Here is a 15448-nt window from a genome sequence, read left to right on the forward strand (position 1 = left end):
CATTTTCACTATATAATCAATATAGCCCCGCCCTAACACCAGAACCCCTGTCCCAGGGGCCATGAAATTCACAATTTTGGAAGAAGCACTCTTCGTCATCATAACGTTGTTCTTAGTTTATTTATTTATGTCACAGGGTGAATTATAATTTATTAATTAATATTACTAATTATCATTCATATCATATTCATACATTTGTCTAAGGCATTATATTATTATAGTAACTAGTGAATTCCGTTCTCACTACGGAATTTACTACATGTATGTTCATTCATTGCCTTATTCATTTATTTATTGAGTGGTCAGTGAGAGTGGTCAAACTGGTTTTACTCTGTCCCCTGCGCATTCGCGACAATACTTATTCTGGAGCACTCCAACCTTAGTCTTTGGGGAGAGAAGACGCTCTTTCTCACGGTAACTGTGAACTTTGTCCAGGATTTACGGTAAGAAATAACTGGTAAATTATTTCTGAGGATTCAATTATTATTCAATTTATCTATTTGATCATTTTATTTAAATTGAGTATTTTCTAAATTATCCAAATTTATAAAATTTAAATTATGATCTGCGTAAAAGTGTGAGTGAGGCGAGAGATAAATAATACCTGTTGTTATATTTCAGGTCACCCTTCCGTCTTTGTTATAAAATTCCATAATCGTAGAATATATATTATAGCTAAACATCCAACCCAGCAGCCGTGTTGTGTTGTATTTTACCACATTTAAAAGGCTGTGACAATTTATGTCATCGGGTTCAAAGGTGCGTGAAAGTCAGTCAATATATCGGGTCTCAGTAGCTCAGTGGTTAGAGCGCTGGCACGGTACGCCAGAGGCCCTGGGTTTGAGTCCCGGTTGAGACTTTATTTCTCACCACCTGTGACATTTACAACCCAGGAGCAGAGAAGATTTTCAAAGAAATAATGCACTTTCACTATATGATCTATATAACTCCGCCCTACCACCAGAACCCCTGCCCCATGGGCCATGATTTTCACAATTTTGGTAGAGGGCTCAATGCTTATTACAATCATGCCAACAGTTTGACTGCTTGATGTCCAGGAGTAAAGAAGAAGATTTTTAAAGATTGCATTAATTTTGGTGGTTTTAGCCCCACCCCTCAGGCCCCGGGGGGGGGGGGGCATGAAATTGACAATTTGTGTTCCCCTTCACCCATAGAGGCTACAATCCAAATTTGGTTGAAATTGGTTAAGCGGTTTCAGAGAAGCTAAAAATGTTCAGATGTTAACGCACATCGCACAACGCACGACGACAGACAAAAACGGATAGCAGTAGGTCACCTGAGTGGCTCAGGTGACCTAAAAAAAATCGGAAAGGGGGGGGGGAGGTCATACCCCAAGTGCCTGTGCTTCAAAAAGGTCATACATTGTATTAAATGCATCTGCAAGGCCGTAACTAGGCTCAAATTTTTAGTGAGGCAATGGATCTGGGGGCCATGGCCACCCAAGAGTCCCAGGGTGGTGTCCTGATAGGGATTCTTGGGGGAGGGGAGAGTTCCCGAAACCTGGGTTTTAGCAAATTAAAGACTTAATCTTTGAAAGTTTTCACGTTTTGAATTATTTTTTATGTACGTACGTATTATGTACGTCGCGGGTTCGAATCCCACTGCGGGACGTGGAGACCGGTCCTCCGGATGAGACCGTATAAACCGAGGTCCCGTGTCGCATTAAGTGCTGGCACGAAAAAAATCCCTCACTGCTAAATGGCCCTGAGTGCCGAGTATAGGTCAAAATTTGTGGCAGGGGTGTGCAATTAGCATCACCCGACGCCCGGGGCTACCATTTTTTTGGGTCGGGCTAGTAGTTTACTGCACAGAGGTAGCCCCTTGGGCTAGTAAAAATTAAAACTTCCAATGTAATACATGAAAATTTCTATCGGTATTTTCACTCATTATTTGCTATTAAAATTCTCAAAAAATGAAAAAAAAAAAAATCGGCAGCATGTTCCTACTGTTCTTCAATCTCCATAATCTTATCCATTTTGCAGTGCTACCTGACTTATTTACTTCCAAAAACGATCGTTTTTATCTCATCCGAATTTCCTCTATTCCTCTGCTTATGGTAAATACACATGCAGATATCTCATTAAATTATTTACGATCACTCAGTCAACTGAAAGATAAGTGTTACGTGGTTTACATAAAATATATTTCCAGCGTATTTAATGATTTAAGATGAAAAAAATGATTTTCATTTGATTGTAGATAAGATAATTTAATTTATTTGAATTTGTCTTTATTTTCTATCATAATTATTAATTTATACATGATTTAATTTTACTAGTGAGAATTAAACTTTAATTTTAAAAAGAATGACATTAAAACCCTGAATTTTTCAACAATAAACTATTTTCTGTTAACCCGAGCCCCTTACATGTACATTTGGGCTAGTAACTTTTTACTTGGGGCTGAAACTTTATTGCTGCCACTAGCCCGTGGGCTAGTACTTAATTTTTTTAATTGCACACCCCTGTGTGGCCCTCCATCGGCAAGTGGTGGCGTCTCCATATGAGTGAAAAATTCTCGAGAGATGTGTTACGTATTTTAGTATACTCTCTTTGAACACCACGACTTAATAAATTTAGACTAAAACTGTTTGAGGAGTAGCATTTTGAAAGAATTTTAAAGAAAGGATGACTGCACTTAACCCCTGTTTTTGGGTCTTTTTCGGTTGCTTATGTTGCTTTTATATCTATACCTTATTTCACTTTTGTATGTTTATGAAAGAATCCTGTCAATTTGGAACCAAATTTAAATCTTAGAATGATTTTAGACTGTAATACAAAGTGATTCAATGTTTTTTGTCCTTACTGCTTTCCAAATATAGTAAATTTACACTTACCTGTCCTTAATTGAACGTTAGATATGCATGAAAGGTGGATCTAGCATTGTAAGAATGGGTCTAAAATTAGACTACATAAATAACGATGACATGTTTGAAAAAAAAACACGTGATCACTCTTTCCAATCTCCCTCTCCATTCTGTATGGTACAAATACGAGTACATCTGGCATATGCACGTTTGTCTATTAATCTCCTTTTGACACATTATTACTTATGCAAATATACAACTACTGTTAAACGTAGAACAATAGACAAACGTGCGCTGACTATGTATAAAGTCAGTAAAAAATGTGAGCGTCCTCATTATCGAATGGAGATTCAATTGTGATGACTCCTGCCTTTGAAATCAGATTCGAACTTCATAAATACACTTTTTTATTAAACGTAATTACATAAAGTTGTAGATTGGATGTTGACCATTCTTGCAATGAAAAGAAAAATGCTTGTTTTGAAAGTTTATTTTGATCGCAAATTTCGCATGTCCTTAAGTGCAGTCATCTTTTCTATTTAAGTAACTACGGGAACACCATTTCTCAAAATAAAAAAAACTGTATAGAATTACATGTATTTATATTGGTCCTGATGTTGATTGTTTGTAATAAGTTTGATTTTCGAAATGCAGACTTTACAAAAGTACCTTGCAAATATCATGTTTTATAAAGGATGACTGCACTTAACAACTGGGATTGGGGTCTTTTATGGTCACTTCTGTTGCTTTTATATCTTAATCTAATTTCAATGTTGAATATTTACTGAAGAATTCTATCAATTTGGCACCAAACTGAAATGTTAAAATGATTTATAGACCGTGATACAATAAAATAGTTCTATGTTTTTGTCCTAACTGCTTTTCAAATACATGTATAGAGAATTTACAGTAACTTGCCCTTGATTGAACATAAGGTATTCATCATCGTCGCAAACCACGGCCAAAATGTACGATCCTCTCCCATTATGGCCGTGGTTGAATGAGAAGAGAATATTTCGTAGCTCATTAAAATCTTGACCAATGCAAGTAAAGCATAGTCGGATAATGAACTTTGATGAACTTTGATTTCAATACCCAATCGCAACATACGAAACATTTCTTGTATACTGTTGATGTCAGTTGTTGATTTCAATTGCGATGGAAACAAATATTTTCATTGGCTGAACATGACGTCACGACATAGAGGCGTAAATATTCATGATTACGACACTTTCTGTGATCAAGCAGCCACGGGTAGGAGAGAGCTATATGCGGACTCCGGACCGTGGCTTGAGACGATGGGTATGCATGAAAGTGGAGCTAACATTGTAAGAATGGGTCTAAAATTAGACTAGATAAATGAAAATGACATGTATAAACGAGATGTGTTTTTGAAACACTGATGCTCCCGTACGGCAACGCATAGCGAAGGTTAAACTTTTTCAAATGCAAATCAAATATATTGGTTCCCAAAGTAAGGTCTTGTCTCGAGGAATATACCTGTGAAGTAAGAAAGCCCTGGCAGGAACTATTAAAGTTTTTCAAAAGTCAAGCATCAAGGTCAATTAGGTCAAAATTAATGGTGCCAAAGGAAAGGCCATCTCACAAGAAGTGCACATGTGAAATATGAAAGCCCTAGCACCAACCGTTAAAAAATTATGACCAAGACAAGTTTTTCAAAAGTAGGTCGAACTCCAAGGTCAAGGTCAAGGGTTCAAAATTTTTGGTATCCAAGGTAAGGTATTGTCACAAGAATTACATATGTGAAGTATGAAAGCCCTAGCACTAACTGTTCAAAAGTTATGGCCAAGGTTAAAGTTTTCCAAAAGTAGGTCAAACTCCAAAGTCAAGGTCGATGGACTATAATTGCTGGTATCCAAAGGAAGGTCTTGTCAATAGAGTACAGATGTGAAATATGAAAGCCCTAGTACAACTGTTCAAAAGTTATAGCCAAGGCTAAAGTTTTCCAAAAGTAGGTCAAAATTCAAGTTCAAAGTCAATGGGTGAAAGTTGTTGGTATCCAATGGAAGGTCTTGTCACAAGAATTACACGTGTGAAGTATGAAAGCCCTAGCATCAACTGTTAAAAGTCATGGCCAAGGTTAAAGTTTGGTAAAATTTTGCAACACTGGGTCGAACTTCAAGGTCAAGGTAAAAAATGATGGTATCCAAAGAAAGGTCTTGTCAAAAGAAATACACATTTGAAATATGTAAGCCATAGCTCTAACCAAGCAAAAGTTATGGGCAAGATTAATGTTTTTCTATATGGCAAAAATACACTACATGTACATTGTATATTTACAAAGGTTTCAAACCGAAATAAACAACATGAGCACGTCTATGTAAGTGAAGAATACCGGTATTCTAAATCGATGCCTGACAATTTAACGTGTTCGTGCACAATGTGTTAGTTAGCACAAAACATACTACCTTACAAGTCACGTGACGGAGTTACCTGAGGTAAGAAATCACGTGGTGAATTACAATATTCAACATGTCAAAGCCCTTGGTTACCAAAGAGAGAGCAAATGTAAGAAGAACCAGTTTTTTCTATTGTTAAACCATGAGAGCATGTATGTCTATTGATCTCCTTTTGATACAACATTATTAATGCAAATATACAACTACTATTAAACGGAAAACAATAGACAAACATGCGCGGACTACATGTATATATAAAGTCAGTAAAAAAGAGGACGTCCTCAATATCGTGTGGAGATTCAAGAAATTGTGATGATCCCCGCCTTAAAATCCATCCCCTAAATTCGATAACAGTGATGTAAAATTTGGAAATAATATGTGAATATACAAGTAATTGTTCCATTCAATATAAAAAAAAATGCATGGATTAATTAGAGAACATAAAATATAACAAATTGAAATCCATAGAAAAAATACTTTGATTTACTATAGTAAAATCTTTGATCAACTATAGTAAAATCTTTGATACTACAGTTAACTTTATTATACCTCTTTTGATTTTTTTTCCCTTTATAACATTAGATCGTAAGATGTGACTAATTCCCTAGCCGAACAACACCTATATTTGCGGGATGCTATATGTTTCCTGATTTCAATTCGATCTTATTATCATGCTAGAAGAATTCAAATTCTGAAACTGATATAAATATATTAGTAGTTACATGTACATATAAATCATGTTTAACAACTTCCAGATCGGTCAGAGGGCAAAATACTATAGTTCAAATGCTATAAGTCAATATTCAACAGAGTCATTTTTCAACGCGTTTATGTCATAAGTGCCGAAAAAATGAATTACCAAGAAGTTGAAAAATGACTTTTGGTCTCAATTTTCAACGTTGAAAAGTCACCCCTGGTTCAATATTCAAAGTTGTTTTGGCCCCTGGTTTGGGGTGTCTTTTAGAATGATGTAAATGTTTATCAATAAAATCCTGTTGTCACCCTGTAACAAAATGAGCATTGGTTCTCTTACTTATGCAGCAATATACCTTCATCACCTGCATACGGGGTTTATATCTCTCAGTTGATTCGATACGCAAGAGCATGCTCAACGTATGTACAGTTTCTTAAACGAGGTAAATTATTGACAAACAAATTGATGAAACAAGAATATCAGCTGTCTCGTTTAAAGTCATCATTTCGTAAATTCTATGGTCGATACAATGACCTTGTCAGCAAATACAATTTATCATCGAGTCAAATGCTGATGACATTTTTCATACTAATTGTTATACCATTATTTACACACTGAATTGTCGACAGATTTTTCCGTTATTTCCCGATCATGACAAGGAGCACACGGCGGGTGTGACCGGTCAGCAGGGGATGCTCACTCCTCCATGGCACCTGATCCCACCTATGATGTTTTGGAGGTCCGTGTTTGCTCTGCTCCTATTTTGTAATGTTTAATGGATAATTGAGCTTGAATGCTGTTTGTTATCTCCATATATTTCATTCTAAGTTATGAAATACACAGAGGTCACAGGAAGGTCATAAAATATGTCTATTTCCGAATTTTCTCATTTTTATGCAAATTTTCATCGATTTTACAGCGCATTTTGTTTCAGAAAACATAGATCTCAAGCTTGTCTATCTACCAAATTTATATTTCATACACTAGTATCAGATGCATATTGTGTATAAAAATGTCAGATAGGCAACCTTGTGCTCTATGTTTCTCGAAGTGAAAAGTATCTCAAATTTGAAGAAATTCCACCACAATTGAGAAAATTCGGAATTTTTCCTACTTCTGCACCCTTTTGTGGCTTTCGTGTAAGCTTTGAACCAAATTTAGTGCTGGTTTTTTAAACAAGCATCATTTTAAGTTTTTAACTACAAACTTTCACAATTTTAACTGTTCTGATTTTTTGAATAAGGCGCCGTTACCATACCTTGTCCTTTATGCTGACGTCAAAAATCTAGTGCAACCATAGACATATAAGAGAGAGGGACCGCTGACTCATTTTCGCGCCAAATTATCTTACTGTTTTGCAAGATAATTTGGCGCGAAAATGAGTCAGCGGTCCCTCTCTTATATGTCTATGGTGCAACTAACAATTGAATAGATAACACGTGACCCTCCCGTAAACTGGTTTCTCTGTGACATACAAACAAAAGGTACAGTATTCCACTATTTATTATTGTTTAAAGAAAAACATCTTAGGCATAGGTGAATATAGAATAGATAGATTATCATCATACTTGTTTTTTGTCTCCATCTCTTTCAGTTTATATACAGATATATTTAGAATAATATAAAGTACAGAACGCGGAAGGTAAATGACTGCTCGAAATCTACAGCTGCGCGTTTGGACATGTTGGCAAGTGATAAAATCTTGCATTGGAAAATTGCTGTGGAGTATGTTTTCAATTGTACCAACTTCTTGTTTGTATAAAAATTAATGATAAAAATGAATAAATATAAAAGACAAGTATTTGCAAAGAAAATATTAAAATGAAAATTTATAATTGTCATCTCTCTCGAGAGATGACAAACCCCGGATATGAAGCCTCGGTGTAAGCTGCCATTGATAAGCTGGTGGTCTGGCAAATGACACGATTTCTAAATATAGAGATGTAAACAAAACTGCTCAATGACAAAGAATGGGCGATCTGTCAAACAGGCCATCTTAAAAAAGAAAAACTACACATAAATCATACAGAGTCACAGAGACAATATCGCTTGGGTATAGTGGTGGGTCTTCAAAATACATGCAGTTATCTAATCATGGTCAGCGCGTGTGTATCAGAATGCACTAAACAGCTGCTAAACATGGCATCGATTAAAACGGCCAAGGCGTGGATCAAAGTATTTACAGAAAAACAAAGTGACGGGTCTTCAAATAACATGCAGTTATCTAGGCTGTTACGTAAATGATGGCCAGTGCGTGTGTATCAAAGTACACTTTACATGGCATCGATAAGATCAGCCAAGGCGTGGATCTAAGAATTTACAGAAAAAACAAAATCAAAGTAAATACTCGCATTAAAAGTTTAAATACGACTGATGTGAATTGATGTCGAAAATTTTACCTTTATGTGTATCTTAGTCATTCAATAACCTGATGCCATTTTTAAAAATATATTTTTTTAAAACAAATAGTTAATGTTAAAACTACAGGCATTGGAAGAAAGATTATATAATCATTGTGAATTTTTACGCATGTCTGCACTATTCTTTGTTTTTTGTTCTATAAAAAATAAATGTCAGAAATACAATATTGTTACCTTTGTATAAAAGACGCAGTTTCTTTACCCGACTCGTATTTTGAGAATTTATAATTATAGCATCTGCAATCATTTTCTTTGTGTAATTTTAAATTGCATTATTAGTTAGTGGCAAAAAAGCTATCAAATCACTTCTCTTATTCTTGAAATATTATTATATAAAATGATTGTTTCATTGAACAGCCTAAATATCAGGGTTGGTAAATTGGTACTCTTTCAGATAATTTGTAAATGCATAATTTTAGCTTATACCGTGTAAATTTTATTACTCACCTATATTTAAATGTATGTGAGGGTTATTTCTTTGGATAAACCATATATTTAAAAGTGGAAAATCTTTCGAAATCAATTGAGGGTCAGTGTCGTATAGTGAGACTTCCCCATAGTGAGATTTCCCCGGAAGACTGGCTATATAGTGAGATATACCCCGGGAAGACTGGCTATATAGTGAGACTTTCCCCCGGAAAATCGACTGGCAATAGAGTGAGACTTCTCCCGGGGAAGTCTCACTATATAGCCAGTCTCTCCCCCCTTTCATAGTGAGACTTCCCCTCAAATGTAGTTTCCGGAATATTTTATTTCATTGTTAAACAATATTTTTCAGTATATGAATAAAAGTTCTCCGTTAATTAATAATTAAAACATCTTAATAGCCTTTTAACAGTTTGTTAGCCAAAAATAATTATGGGATGACATGTACATGTATATTGATGTGAGATGACTGAATGAAAAATGTACGTTATTGTTACAAGTATACATCTTTCTTTACTATATTGTATTTATTGCATTCCCCATGAAGGTTAACATAAGCAAATTCCAAGAGTCCACGAGTAATGATCTATTAAATGTTAAATGTATTTCTTTTGATAAGAATCATTTTGGAACAATTCAATTATTTACTGTGCACGGTAAATTTTCAATGCGCACTTCTATATTTATTCATACATGTATCTATTTTATAAGATCATTATCAAAATGCAAATATATATACATCGTCGATGTAAATAAAATACTACTGCACATGGAAGGGGGAAGCCTCACTGTGGTCGTTAAGGGGGGAAGACTCACTATATAGTAATTCTCCCCCTCCCCCCCCCCCCCACCGGGGAGTCTTACCGCTATATATAGCCATATTTCCGGGGGGAAGTCTCACTATGGGGGTGGGAGTCTCACTATATGACACCGAATTCAAGTTGGCGCTTTAAACTTCTTGGCTGTTGTCCGAGTAAGCTGCTGTGATGTAAAGTCAATAGGAACGCTAAGGTTTTACCCATCCTCTTTACAAATTTTACGAATACTGCTCAGTGGTTACATTTTTTAAAGACATATACAAAAAATATTTGAAATTACTGTTGCAAATGTTTACTGAAAGGCAGCTTGCCCCTACCTTCCCCACATTTTTTTGTTACAGCATATTCATACCCCCCCCCCCCCCAAGTTTAAATCTTCCCTCCCATCCATGAAATAAGAATTTCGAGTTTGAACATCCCCTTTTTTTCCTAGTGAAAGATTATTCAGTTAAGTTTTAACTTTTTTTCTGACCCCCCCCTTTTTTTTTTGAAAAAAAGTTCTTCTGCTTGTAATCGCTGAGGAAAAAAATGTTACATTCCACTGTTTATTCTGCCCCCCCCCCCTTTTGAAAAAAAGTTCTTCTGTCTGTAATAGCTGAGGAAAAAATGTTACATTCCACTGTTTATTCTGTGACATTAATGAAGCCAAAGAGATGACATTTCAGGCTTTCTGGAAAGCCAAACTTGTTATAAATATTGAGCTTGAGATGACTATAAATATTACGTAAAAGCGACAATACGGTTGTAAAACGTGTGCTTTTTCATTCAAATTTACCCAATATATCATTATGGAATAAGGTATAATGTTGAAGTAAGCAGTTTGAGAAACATAAATATTCTCTCCGAATACAAAATTAACGTTATTGGAATGTGCCGGAAAGTCAAGGGTCGTACAAACTGGAGCAATCTTAGATCCGTTTATTTGTACCACGTGAATTCTAAAATGGCACGTGCCTACACGCACGTCTCACAATTCTCAAAAGCAAATTATAATAACTTTCCGATAAAGTAATAATCGTGAACATTTTAGTCTGCATTTAGACGAATTTAACAGAATTAAAAGTACAAATGTTGACGTTTTGTGTATTGGGGTCCGAGAAAGGAAAAACCACCAAATCTTAGGTTATCGCGGCAAAACGTCAAACATTTTCTGCACATTTCCATAAAAATATGCATTTCAAATGGCAACATTATTTATATGTCATAATTTTTATGTCGAGTTTACACTGATTTTTTCTTTGAAAGCCATAGAGATATGAGAAATGATAACATGCATCAACAAACCTGTAGAGTAGAACCTTCACGAGCCCTGTGTGAGTGTCGCCGAGATCCCGTTTCTTCGTCCAATGTTTATATTAATCCCCAAACTAAATTTTACTCAGGAAAGCTGCTTTTCCAAGCTCTATTTTCATTTTCTTCTTGTCGACTTTGTCAATGTATAGCAGGCCTACAGGGCTTCCCTCTCCTACCATGCTGTTTTGTTTATGAAAACTACGCATGCGTACGTGTCATGGAATGCGGAACCCCGAACACGTTGCGATGTAGATATTTATATGGTCCATAAATAATTATTAATTCTAATGAAATAATCAAAATTATTTCATTATGAAACTTGTAATTTTCTGAAAGTATATATATATATGAGTAGTAAAAAAAAATTCCAAATCCTATCAGAAAAGTCTATTTTTTGATGAGATGCGCCGTACTGTCACTTTAAGGGGATGAACGACACATGGTCACATGACTCTGTTTAACTACGTCATAGTCTCCGTTTATATAAGTGCAAAACGTGTAAAGCATCAGTTCTTGTATAAATTTTTGACAATTTTTTTTTTATCTTAAATTACCATCTTGTATAAAAAAAAATAAAAAGTTTTAACATTCTTGTAAACATTAACAAATTATGAAAAAGATTGATCCACACCTCTGTTTCTCTAAACTGCGCGTCCAACAAGTCGGTGACGTCTTACACGATCTGTTAGTACAGCAAGATCATACTCGGTGAATACAGGGGCGGTATTATTTTGTAAAAACAGGTCATAATCAGTATATGATGAAATATTTTGAGAAACGGGGAACACAAAAATTATTTTTGCATGGCTGATGACGGAAATCCTATGTAGGTATATCTTATTTCGCTTTGTTAGCTTACATGTGACGTCATAGTTGGTTTTTCCCGTACTCGAGAAATGTAAACATGACATGTTTTTGTTATGCTTATGTCCTCTTTAACGATATCCTGTGCAATATTGAGGTCAGCTTCACCATTCGAAATTTTTACAGTTAATTAGTATTTTGAAGAACTTGCATTTCAACGTAAATTTTAAAATATTGAATGATAGAATTTTTTGTAAATTACATTTTTTGTTGTTTAAGCTGCCTTAAAAAATACGTAATTTTCCCTATCCAGATGCAGTGTGATAGAAGAAACTTGCTTCTTCGAATTTTAAACCCTATTCATACTCTGATATATTTTAAAAGAAACACGTCCGTTTACATATTTTTTTTATATATGCTTAAAAAATCCCATTATGGACGGAGTAATGAGCCTGGAAACATGGAGAATTAAAACTCCACTAAGATATTGTAGGGCATAGTATTCGTCAATCAATATCTCTAAAATAAGGTAAGAAACCTAATGATATAACTGCTTTAAGGTGGGACATACTTAATTAGAAATATACAAAATATGAAAAAAAAATGAATAACAAGTTTTTTTTTTCAGCTTAAGGTCCTTCTTCCCCTTAAATATACTTATCATTTACATGTACGGTGGCAGAAACTAGACTTACCAGATCAGTGTATCTCGTTTTAAGGAGGAATGCCACACCAAAATTTTATTTCACAGATCTTTAAGACATCCCTGTTAAGTTATGGTTTCAGCATTGAAAGACCGATAAGGCTCTTAATTATTTTATAAGATTTTTTTTCTGATTTTTCATACAAAATGAAAAATAAAATGTTTTATTTGCAAATAAGATGCTTTAGAGTTAAAAATTTGCTGTTAATAAATGCATAATATAAATAACTAATAAAATATGTAAAGAAAAGCCAAATAGACATTTTAATTTTTTTAATAAAAATTATTTATGAAAATAAAACATATTAATTGTGAATATTTTCAAAACCTATGGATAATATATTAAAAAAAACAACAACAACAAGTCACTGCTACTAAGGATATGTTAGGCAATCATATTTTAAAAAGAAATTGAAATGTAATTGCGAAATTTTTGAGAAATTAATTTTTTTTTAAATTTTGGCCAATCCTGATCGAAATTTAACTGATTAATAAGACCGCTCTGTCTGAGGGTAAAATCACACAGCACTAAAATATTTCTCATCTAAAGACGGGGATTGGGTAAGTTAATATAGATATCGTATAATAATACATGTTTGTAATTTCAATTGGATTATCTTGCACCGTGTTTCTCCCCTTGGTTCCCATTGATAGATAAGAACCGGGTGTCTCAATCTTCTTCAGATTTACTACACCTAGAACTTAATATCAACTCCTGTGGATATTTGCCACTGTTGCTTATAAATTTTATACTTGGATTTTGCTTTTACCCTTAACTTCTTTATTACTGATTCAATGCATAGCCACTCCCCAGCTTAATTGTTAAAAAATGTATATCTACTAGATATACATTTTTTAACAATTAAGCTGGGGAGTGCCTATGGTATTAATGTACAGTACCAACCAGACCCAACCTGACACCTAATCAGTCCCAGAAAGCAGTCCCCGGGACTGCTTTGGGACCGCTCTGGGACTGCTCTGGGACCGCTGTGGGACTGCTCTGGGACTGCTGTGGGACTGCTCTGGGACTGCTCTAGAAAGCAGACCCAGCAGTCCCTGGGACTGCTTTCTGGGACTGCTTTGTTCACTCATGCATGAAAAAGGTTCTGAGTGACATGATAGCTCCGCCCCTTGTGTATTCTGAATTTGCAGGCTCCCTGTTGTTGTTTTGTTTACTTTCAGCAGAGAGGTGTTTAAGATAAAGAATAAAAAAAAAACAAGGATTTTTTTTACAACATTTTAATAAGTAGAGATAGATATACATGTAATTACTAAATGTCTTCAGGGGCTGTAAATTTACACAATTGTAGTCTAGAATTAATTTTAAAAAATAAAAGTAGTTAAAAGAGAAGTCAGGAGATAACTTTTATCCTTTAAATTAAACTTTAATACAGGTGTTTGGAAAAAAAAAATATCTAGGCCTATTTAATTAATTAATGCTAATTAAAACTTTAATACAGGTGTTTGAAAAAAAAAAAATATCGAGGCCTATTTAATTAATTAATGCTGTCAAGTTACGGAATGTACTCAAAGTTTGCATTAGCACTATTTGAAAACAAACAAACAAACAAAAAACAAACAAACTTGTCATTACAATAAGACATTCAGAGGGACATACTGAACTGGATTTTTTTTTAAATTGAAAAAGCTAAAACCATTTGCATGCTAAAAAAGAGCATTCCATGCTATTTTTTACCGCCCTCAAATAAAACCTAATAATTTATTAAATGACCATGACATAAAATTATTCTACCATTCTTCAGTCATTTCAAACATTATATTTGTGAACAATTATTGGGGGATTTATTTCTGAATTTGTTTTTGATTTATAAACAAGTAATTAAAAGAGTAAATTTATAAACATTTTAAAATATTGGGAATTGTGACTTATTTCTTATTTGTTTTGTTTGTGTTTTCCTGGCCAATTAATTAAAAGCAATACAAATGTATAAAATGGTGTCAACACCTGAAGTTTCAATCGCCTTCGGGCATGATTAGCAGAAAGTCAATGCATGTTATTTGGGTATCAGTGTTACACATCACTGAACATGCTGGTCAACAATGACACTAATTTCAATCTATGTACTGCAAAAAATCTTCGTTTCAATAAATGTGTATAGATTTATTTCGGGATTAATTAATTTTGAACATAATCTGAGGGTTCCATTCGCGTGATTTACAGATGTACGCTCAAACGTTTATATAATAAAAGTATTATTGTTTTCTGTTACATAGATAATTTAACGATAATTAAATTGGCAAGTCAGTGAAAATAATCATGACTGAAATATAATACACAAAGAATTTTTCAAAAGCTCCAGTACTTAAGAAAACTGCATTCAGAGTATAGTATGGAAATCGGCCTTGCTCTATAATTATAAGACCTATTTAAAGCTAGTTTTGATAGAAAATAAATAACTCAAGCTTAATTATCTACAAAAAAAAAATAAATATGGAAACCAATATCAATCACAGTAATTTAAAAAATTGATTTATTTTGGTGAAAAATTAATATACCACAAAACTGTGTTTAAATATTCATGTTATTTATAGGTGTGAACGTCTTCTTTGTTCAATATTTATTATTTGTTTCTATACATGTACGCGTAGTGTGATTTTCTTAACAGTTAAAAAATGACTGTCGCATGAGAATTGATACTGCTCAGAAAGAAATGGATCATCAATTTCAACTGCCTTTTATAGTTACATTGTTTATTGGTAATCTCATTTCTGAGTAAGCTCCGCCCATTAAATTAATTAACCCCGCCCACTGGGACTGCTGGGACTGCTTTCTGGGACCGCTGGGACCGCTGTGGGACTGCACTGGGACCGCTGTGGGACTGCTCTGGGACTGCTTTAGCAGTCCCAGAGCAGTCCCAGAAAGCAGTCCCCGGGACTGCTCTGGGACTGCTTTGTGTCAGGTTGGGTCTGGTTGGTACTGTATGTATCACTTAGTGCATGAAATATATTATTTCATGCAAAAATTATTTTCAGAAAAAAAGTGATGCCCCCCCTTCTCCCGTACTACGGGGACGTTTTAAAC

The sequence above is a fragment of the Saccostrea echinata genome, unplaced genomic scaffold, assembly GCF_033153115.1.
Source record: "Saccostrea echinata isolate AGI-Se365-2 ecotype Australia unplaced genomic scaffold, CSIRO_AGI_Sech_v1 ptg000054l, whole genome shotgun sequence".
NCBI classification, from domain to species: Eukaryota; Metazoa; Mollusca; class Bivalvia; order Ostreida; family Ostreidae; genus Saccostrea; species Saccostrea echinata.